This window comes from Rhinatrema bivittatum, chromosome 4 (genome assembly GCF_901001135.1).
Source record: "Rhinatrema bivittatum chromosome 4, aRhiBiv1.1, whole genome shotgun sequence".
Classification (NCBI taxonomy): domain Eukaryota; kingdom Metazoa; phylum Chordata; class Amphibia; order Gymnophiona; family Rhinatrematidae; genus Rhinatrema; species Rhinatrema bivittatum.
The window spans coordinates 36497701-36507677 of NC_042618.1; the positions used below are offsets into that span (position 1 = coordinate 36497701).

Consider the following 9977-nt stretch of genomic DNA (forward strand, 5'->3'; position numbering starts at 1 on the left):
GCTCCCAACGTCACGCATGCAGGAGATCGCCCCCGGACCCCCGCTGGACCCCCAGGGACTTTTGGCCAGCTTGGGGGGGCCTCCTGACCCCCACAAGACTTGCCAAAAGTCCAGCAGGGGGTCCGGGAGCGACCTCCTGCACGCGGGCCGTATTGCCAATCTTCAAAATGGCGCCGGCTCTACCTTTGCCCTGTCACATGATTAGGGCAAAGGGCCACCGGCGCCATTTCTCAACGCAGCCATGGCCAGAGAGCTGGAGATCGCGTCGGGACCCCCCCACTGGACCCCAGGTAATTTAAAACATTTTGGGGGGTTCGGGAGGGTGGGGGATTTGTTTTAAAGGTTCAGGGTGGGTTTTAGGGTTTTTTTGGTGTGCCGGTTTTCCCGCCCTCCCCCGATTTACGATTTTTAACGATTAAAAAAAAAAACAAAACACGACGATAAGATTTCCCTCCCCCCCCCCCAGCCAAAATCGATTGTTAAGACGATCGATCACACGATTCACACCCCTAGTGATTGCACCACGGCGGTGCGATCGCTGCCAGTTAGCGCAGGACCACCCCCCATTAGCGCAATTTTCTAAAGTATCGCAGCCCTGCGATACTTTAGAAAATGAGGCCCAGTGACATTAAAATATGATAAAAGATATTAAAATAAAATAACTTTGAGATAAACTACAACTAAAAAGTATGATAGAAGCCATTGCTGTGTCAATAAAAGCTTGTTACTCATTTTCTGTGTATGCACATTTAAAGAACCAGGTTTTTAACTCGGTCTTAAATTTTTTTCTTGTCAGTTTGTAGCCGTAAATGCACAGGAAGAGAATTCCCACGTCCTCAAATTGTGTTACATTGATTTTGATTACAAGGCAATAATATGCCCTCCCCCCACTTTACAAAAATTATTTGAAAAGTTTTAAGTTGTTAGGGCTTGCATCAGTGATATTTGCTGTTACACACTCTACCCCCATGTTTTTAATTTCCTTTCCACATTTAGCTAATGATACACTTTTAAACACACGGAAGCGCCTGCCCATTAAAACAGCTATTGTTTTGGTCATTAGGAGAGTGGAACACGACTGAAATGATAGTAGAAAAAAGTGTCAAAAAAAATGGTGATCGCATTTGGATGTACTGTTATTTAGTTATCTTGAAAGGCTCGTGGATTGTGGATGTCACATAATTTTATCAATTCAGCCACCAGAATTTGCTTTTGGCAAACATTTCATAACTGCTGTTGTTTTTCATGGAATCACTAAAGATACAGTTAGATAACAAGCTGGCATGCACCCCTGAAATGTTTACTGTGTTCCTTAAATTAAAAAGGACATTTTGCTCCTCACACAGCTTGAATCTTTTTACTACCTTTTCCAAAGTGGATAAGAAATGCACTATGAATGTATCCACGGCATTAACAACAAAAAAAACAATAAACTGTAGAGTAGCATAGCAACGTAGTAAATGATGGCAAATAAAAACCAAATGGTCCACCCAGTGTGCCCAGCGAGGTTTTCAGGCAGGTTACCCTTTCGCCTTCTTGTTCAGAGTTGTAACTGCCACCTGTGCAGGCAGGGCCGGTGCAAGGGGATTTGGCGCCCTAGGCGAGCCTTCTCCCTTGTGCCCCCCCGTTGCGCCGCCACCCCCCGGTCTCGGCCCCGATTCCTACCTCATTCTCGATCACGCCCGCTGACCGTGTGGTTTTCTGGGTCGCGAGCAGGTTGGGCACTGCTCGCGGCCCCGCCAAATCTCCACTCCTCTTTGCCACCGCTTGCGGCCCCATATGACTCACACCCAGTGGCGCACCAAGGGTCTCCAGCGCCCGGGGGCCAATGCATGTGTGCGCCTCTCCAGCATCCCCCCTTAATCCTTCTTGTACTAATGCTTAAGGTCACAGAAAATCAGTGGTGTCGCTAGACAGAAGAATTTGGGGGGGGGGGGGGAGCCAAAATGACATTTCTTCATCACACCCACCTCTATAGCATGGATCGTGCTTTCAAATTGTTTATTAAAAAAAAGTGTTAATAAAAAAGTCCAAAGGCTCTTCTGCGTAATTTTAAAAAGCTGGCCAGTTTCACACTATAAAATTATTTGATAGCCTCGTTCAACTAATTCTATATGGCTATGAGAGTGAAGTCTGGAATTTATAGGAAGGGACAGAATGTCAATATAAATCCTGCACCTCCAGTTCTGTAACTCTGTGCATCCACTGAAATTCCCCCAAACAATGGAGCTTTGATGTTTCCCTTACAGCTCATCATACTAAAAGATATTTTCAAATTCTGGTGTCACCTCACAGTAACAGCAGCACAAACACCTTCCACTGCCAGGCACATTGTGAACTAACACAAAACCTCGCAAAAAAGACACTCAAAATCTATACTGCAATCCCATCATAACATAACAGTAATAACACTAAGGACTCAAACAACAATAACCCAACCTTTGAAAAAGCACAGGTAATAAATATTACACTGGGTCCTAGAATACCAATACACCACCTACTGAGGAAACAAAACAAACCCGATTGCTAATGATCCCTATACAGACACTATATGTCTGTATAGGGATTCTCATCTCATAACCAGTTATATATTATTGATTTGTTGCTAATTTCCGCTCTACCTTTCTTCCTGGCTACTTTAGCCTCCAAGTTCTATGCCCTTGTTTTATGTAACTTTGCTTTATTCAGCCTTCTTGTTTTTTGGTTACTCTTGGTTTTTTTTCTTGTTTTTTTCCCCTAAGTTCCATGTAAACCGGCCTGATGTGAATTCTATTCGTGAAGTCCGGTATAGAAATATATATTAAATAAATAAATAAATAAATATGCAAGCAGAATCTCTCATCATGGTCACACATACAGAGCAGAGACAGACCTCTCATCAAATACAGAATAAAGCCACATAAAGTATAAACAGAAATGTGCAGACAAAAACTGAACTGTAAAACGCATCACGCCAGACTCTATACAGTGTAACAATGGAAAAACAAAAATTTTACCATTCCTTGTGAAACAAATCAATAATATAAAGATATATAAATCATTAATCATAATTATAAAACCATACAAATAAGATAATTTCAAAACAGCTGATGAATAGAATATCCAATAATTAAAAATTAATGCAAATTTTGAAAGCTTTACCAAACACCAATAAAATATTTCAAACAGCAGACACATCACATACTACCCAATAATTAAAATGGTAGTCAATCAAGAAAAATGAACTTAAAAAGCCACCTTTACTTACACTCTCCAGCAGTTCTCCTACTCCTTTCCCTTGCAGGCCATACCAGAAGCAGCAGTAGCTGCTGAAGCTGTCCTCACAGTCCTCTTCCTTAGGGACCACAACCGTCTCTTCTCTCTCTCTCTCTCTCTCTCTCACACACACACATGTCACACCCTCAGGACCAGTTTCTGTCTCTCACACATCACTCATCTCCCCAACCAGTCTCTCTCTCACACATACACACACACATACCAGTCACCTCTCTGGCCAGTCTCTCTCAATCACACAATGCTCTCGCTCTCTCTTACTAACACACAGGCTTTCAATCACACACATGCTCTCTCTATTTCACTTACACACAAGCTCTCAATTACACACGTTCTATCTCACTTATAAACAGGCTCAATCACACACATACCCTCTCTCACAGCCACAAGCCAGCCAAAAACATGCTCCATCTCTCTCGCACACACACACTGACACACACAAGCACCCTCCCTGACTCACATATACACCACACACATACAGAAGCACTCTCCCTGTCTCACATACACATTACACTCACAGAAGCACCTTGCTTTCAGATTTACAGCATTTTTCAAAAGTGAAAGTGATGCTCCCAACCATTAAATAAGAAAACCGCATTCCTATCAGAAGGCGAAATGACACCCTCCTTCAGGTTCTGTCCTCCCAAGGAACAGCCACCTACACCTTCTCTTGTTTTATGCTTTGAGGCAATAAAGCAAGTGTGTTTCTTCAAACTATCAGTCGTATGATTATTCATGTGGGAGATATGGAACAGAAAGACATCCTTAGTCAGCTTCCCTTTTAAATGGGAAGACTCCAGTCTTAGTCATTTAAAAATATACATTTTCTAAAGGCTTAAAAAAAAAAAAAAAAGCAAAACTGTTTCAGATTGGAACTATTCTAGTCTTCATGCTTAAATTATGCTTCAAAAAAAAAAAAAACCCCACCTGGCATCAGTATCTTAAATTTGTGATTTTGCTGAGATGAACATTTTAAATACTTTAATTTTTTTTTTACTTTAGTATTTGTCTCTACCCACTTTAGTATTTGTCTCTACCCACTTTGTTAAATTTTATTTTCCAGCAGAGGGATTCTTAAAATTTAGTAATTTCATCTTTCATCCAACTTTTCAACAAAATCAGCACAAAAGTTGAGGTATATGTATTATCACACTTCATTTTTTTAAACTGGCAGATTCCTTTCTCACATACACATCACATACCACACATACACACACACAGAAGCTCCATTCCATGCTTACATATACATCACATCACATCACATACACACACACACACAGAAAGGAAGATCGGTGCAGCCGGAGACCAGCCGCCGAGACTTAAGGGGCGCCGCGGCAGGCAGCCAGCCCCGACTCTCCCTGCCTCCCCCCAGTGCCACCCTCCAACGCCCCCCCTGGTGGTCAGCGGAGGGCCCAGGAGCGATCTGCCACTCCCGGGGCCTCGGCTGCCACTAAGCAAAATGGCGCCGGTGGCCTTCAGCCCCTGTCACATGGTAGGGGCTAAAGGTCACCGGCGCCATTTTGCTTAGTGGCAGCCGAGGCCCCGGGAGTGGCAGATCGCTCCCGGGACTTCCGCTGGACCACTAGGGGGGTGTCGGGAGGGTGACACTGGCAGGGCGGCAGGGCGAGTCGGGAGCTGGCTGCCTGCCGCGGCGCCCCCTAAATCTCAACGCTTGGTCTCCATGTAGGCGAGTCGAAGGCTGGCAGAATTTTGAAAGGGCACTTTTTGCCCTTTCAAAATTCTGCTGCCTGCCACGGCGCCCCCTAAGTCTCGGCGCCCTAGGCACAGGCCTAGCTCGCCTAGGGCGCCCTGTGTGCAGGTGCGCTCCTCGCCTTCTTTATCAGGATTGCAACTGCCACTTAGTGCAGCTTACCCTCTCGCCTTCTTGTTCAGGGTTGTACCTGCCGCTCTATGCAGGTTACCCCTCACCTTCTTTTTCAGGATTGTACCTGCCACTCTCTGTGCAGCTTACCCCCTCACCTTCTTATTCAAGGTTGAACCTGCTGCTCTGTTCAGGTTAACCCTCACCTTCTTTATCAGGATTGTAACTGCCACTTAGTGCAGGTTACCCCCACCCTCCCGACCCCCCCAAAAACATTTTACAGGCACCTGGTGGTCCAGTGGGGGTCCCGGGAGTGATCTCCCGCTCCCGGGCCGTCGGCTCCCCCTAATCAAAATGGCGCCGATGGCCCTTTGCCCTTACCATGTGACAGGGTATCCGTGACATTGGCCGACCCCTGTCACATGGTAGGAGCACTGGATGGCCCGCGCCATTTTTAAAGATGGCACCAGCCATCCAGTGCTCCCTCCATGTGACAGGGGCCGGCCAATGGCACGGATACCCTGTCACATGGTAAGAGCAAAGGCCATCGGTGACATTTTTATTAGTGGCAGCCGACGGCCCAAGAGCAGGAGATCGCTCCCGGGACCCCCACTGGACCACCAGGTACCTATAAAATGTTTTTTGGGGGGTCGGGAGGATGGGGGAAGCAAAGGGATTAGTTTTAAAGGGTCGGGTGGGTTTTTTGTTTATCGGCTCGGGCGCAGCCGATAAACAAAACTGTGATCGGGCACGATGGAAAAATTCCCACATGTGAATCGGAATTGGAATCCGAACCGATTCCGGTTCCAAGTCACATCTCTATAAGCCACTAACAGCAAAACTGAGTATTTCAAGATAAGATCAAAATGCATAAGGAGACTCACTACTAACCCTTCAACTTCTTAAATAAAAAGCCAAGAAAACTCATAAAAGCATAACCTACAGTCAAGGTGAAACACACCTGTGGTGTACATCAGAACTCTCTATTTCATATCATGTACATGATAATGCTTACTTATACTAAAAATAGCTTAGCTTGCATATTTTTAATATTTCCATACTAATGTCAATTTAGCAGTTCAATATACATAAAAAGTTAAATTTTAAACCTTCTCTGCAATTTTTTCCCTCTTTATGGTCAAGAAAGTAACAGAATGATTGCGGTCTGTGGTCTAATGACATTAGTTGTAATTTCTGCTGTAAACAATTCAGCAGTCCAGTTTGGCATAGCTATTGTAATTCTAGATTGTAACTAATACAATTCTCTTTTCTATAAATAAATATCATATTCTAATCCTGTAAACTATAATAACAGATTATGGGGTGTCTTTAAAGAAATATTCAGCACTACAGTGCAAGATATTTGGAAGTAACATCTTATTTCTTACTATTACACAAATGACATTGATAGCCAGATGGTTGTTGGCCACTGAGCATGAAAACTGTAAAGAAGAGCTTTTCACCCCAGTGTACCTTGGGAAAAGTATTCCCATGCCACAGGTGCTGGCAGCTCAAGCATTATCCTCATCCCTGCACTCATACTCGGCATATGCACCAGCTCTATGGATGCTGTGGGTACTTTAGCACCTACAATATTGTCTCTGGCACTCCCATGGAGGTTAGAGCTCTGTACTGTAGGGCCACAGAGAATGCCTCTGTTTCTTACTATTGCCCCTGCCATCACCCCCACCCCCACGCACACACACACACACACACACACACACGGCTTACTGTCTGGCTGTGGAATGTCTAACCAATGGGCTGCAGGAAAACCAGAGAGCAGCAGCAGAGTAGAACAGACGGGCTTCCTGCCTTTGGTCTGCTCTGAAGTGCAGTGGAGATGGGGAGGACTATGGATAGAGGGACTGGGAAAGGGAAGGGGGAACAGACCTGCTAGGAGGGGGTGAGAGACAATCTGAGAGAGGGACAGGTGAGCTATGAGGCAGAGTGAGATAGGGGCATGAGAGAGCGGCTGAGAAAGCTGCTTGGAGATAGGGAGAGGAAATGCTGGGTGTGAGAGAGGATGATTCTGGCTGGGAGAGAATATTGCCGAGAGATTCTGGGAAAGGAACTAAAAGAAGGAATTCTGGCTAGGAGAGAAGGAGAGGAGCTGTGAAAAAAAGGGATTGGAAAGAGAGAGAGAGGGACAGGGGTAGAACCAGCTGGGAGGGAATGAAGTGCTGGGAGAAGAACTGAGAGGGCTGAGAGAGGGAACATAGACCATGAGAAAGGAAAAGGGAATGAGAGAAGGGAAAAGGGAATACTAGCTAGCAGAGAGGATATGGGCTGTGATAAGAAGAGGAACTGGTGTGAGGGGACAGGGTTAAGCAAAGAGAACTTAAGAGGGAGAAAGAGGAAGAGGACTGGAAAAAAGATATGTGGGATAGAGAGGAGGAGGGCTGGAGGTAAAACAAGAGAAGAGTTGTGTCAGGGCGTATACAAAAGACTCCTTCAGACCACTTTAAAGCACAGGCTAGAACCATCTTCCCCAGTCCACCTTAAGGCATAGAGGCGCAAAGGATTCTGGGTCCCAGGAGGTTCCCTGCCCTACACTATAAAGGATCGGGGCCCAGAAGAGTTAGGCAGGCCCTGGGGAGTTGCTTCGAGCCCATGGTATGCCCGCACCATGTACGATTGTGTTACTTTGGATATTTAAGCGAGCTGAGCTACTGTTTTGTTCTGCTGGGGGGGTTTTTCTTGTAAATAAACCTTGTTCCTCCCCAGAAAAACCATGTCTTCCTTGGCTGTTCCAAATGCCATGGCCGGTCCATTTGCTACAAGCATCCTATTCATCCTTCCCCCCTGGCTAAACGCACACACCTTAACTCCACCAAAGACCGTGCTTTATCTATTGCTGGCCCCTCTCACCGGAAGTCAATGCCCCTGGATATACAATTTGAGCCTTGCACCCAAATCTTCAAAAAGAAACTAAAGACCTGGCTCTTTAAGCAGGCCTTCACGTAACATTCCTCCATTCCCATTTGCCAACATGCCACCCCCTTCCCCTGAACATATCCCCCCCTTCTCCGTTAACTCTATTATTTACCAAGTTACCTTGTTTTCTTCTTACTTCACCCCCTCTTTGACTTTCCTCTATTCTCTATCCATTATCCATTTCTCGTTGCTTATTACTTAAACAGTTATTTGTTATAATGTAACTTTATACCCTGATTTCTTCTTTTTCCTCCTTTCTATCCGTTTTCAATGTAAATCGATGTGATGTCCATACGAACCTTGGTATATAAAAGTGTTAAATAAATAAAATAAATAAGTTGTAAGAAGAGAGGGGAGCATGGTGTATAGAAGAAGCATGAACTGATAAGAAGAAGGATAAAAGTGGCAGAAGGGAGTAAAATTAGGAGAAGGTTAGAGAAGATAATGATTTGGGCATACAAAGAGATATACATATGGAGGAAAAATAGCAGAATTGATGAAGAAATGAGAAGGCGGCAGAACATAGGTTTTAAGAGAAGAAATGTGGAGCAAGAAGGGAAACTAGAAGAAAGCCAAGTGCAAGCAAAGACAGAGGATAGATAGGACTCAAACTACAGTCACAAAGATTGGAAAATTGTTTGCTGAAGATTTCTATGCTAGCTGGGATACGCCAATGGTGGGGAGTAGATGGAATCTGCCCTTCTCTTCCAGCTCTGTTGTCATTGGGGTAAATAAGGTATTTTATTGGAAGAATGGGGATGGGGGAAGAGGTTGGGGTGTCATGCGATGCCATGAGTTGAAAATCTCTCTCTTTAGAATTGCTCCCCCTTGGCAGCTGCAATGCTGAGAGAGGCTGTGATCAGGGCTTGAATGAAGGGAGGGGATAATGTGCTGAGGAGAGGTGAGTGATGGAGATCAGGGAAGGGATGGGTGAACCAAAGTTGCAGAGAAGGGGATATGGCCAGGGAGGGATGAAGAGGGACCTGCCGGGGAGTGGAAGGATGGGAAGAACTGGGTGGGGGGGGGGGGGTGTGACAGAGAAGGTTGGGTGAAAGGGAAATGGGAAGCAGGGCAGGCTTAAGGGGATATAAGGAGTGGAGCAGGCAGAGGAATTTTATACTCCTTCCCCTAGATATAAAAGACAAAGTATGCCCATGCAAGAGGGAGAAAATTTTAAAAAGTGCAGAAGGAATAAGGAGGGTAAAAAAAAAAAAGGGGTTAAGATGTGGAAAGGAGGAAGACATTAGAATAATGCATGAAAAAAGGGGGAGAGGGGATTGAGAGAGAGAGTGAGATGGGGGGGGGAAGAAACTGGTGAGGATGAGCTGGGGTTAGCGAGAAGGATGACAGGTGGACAGGTGGTATTTTGAGTTCTTCCCTGGCTTTTGTTCTGGCCACGAGTTTGCATTACCTGCCCCTCTCTGGGCATTTACACACAGGCTTCTCAATCACACTCATGACCCGGGGCGTTGTAATTAGTGTTGAATTTGGCATGCCCATCGTTTTCAAAAGTTGGCTCTTATGATGCCCAGACTCTACTGGACAGTGCCCCAAATCTCCTGCTTGCTCCTGCAGTCCTACCCTCCTGTCCCCACAGCAAACGAGAAGAACTGAGGAAGACAATGTGTAATCCCAATTCAGGATATGCGCTGAATTCTGATGGGTCATAAAAAATACCAGGGTTAAATCCTATCTGTACAGTCACCAGTCCTTTTGCCTTGGTGTGTGATTTCTTGGTCTCGGGGGGGAAGGCTGTCCTTCAAAGCCCAAGGCGTAGGTAGAATGCCTTCCCTGAGTGTTACCATCAGCTCTTTGGGGAAGGTGCACTGAATAGAACAGACTGGACTCACTAGTGGGGTGTTCCAAATTAAACGTTTATTGTGATTTAGTTCAAAATTATCAAATTGCATAAACAAAGTGGTTTCCAGTTGCATCAGGTTTAAACTGT

The 9977-nt window shown here is 45.2% G+C and overlaps 1 non-coding gene across 1 annotated transcript; it reads right to left on the bottom strand.

Moving 5' to 3' along the window:
- Positions 1–1690: 1690 nt before the first annotated feature.
- Positions 1691–1830, bottom strand: LOC115091411. Its single transcript, XR_003856713.1, has one exon. It is a non-coding gene; the product is annotated as a small nucleolar RNA SNORA17 (small nucleolar RNA).
- Positions 1831–9977: the final 8147 nt, after the last annotated feature.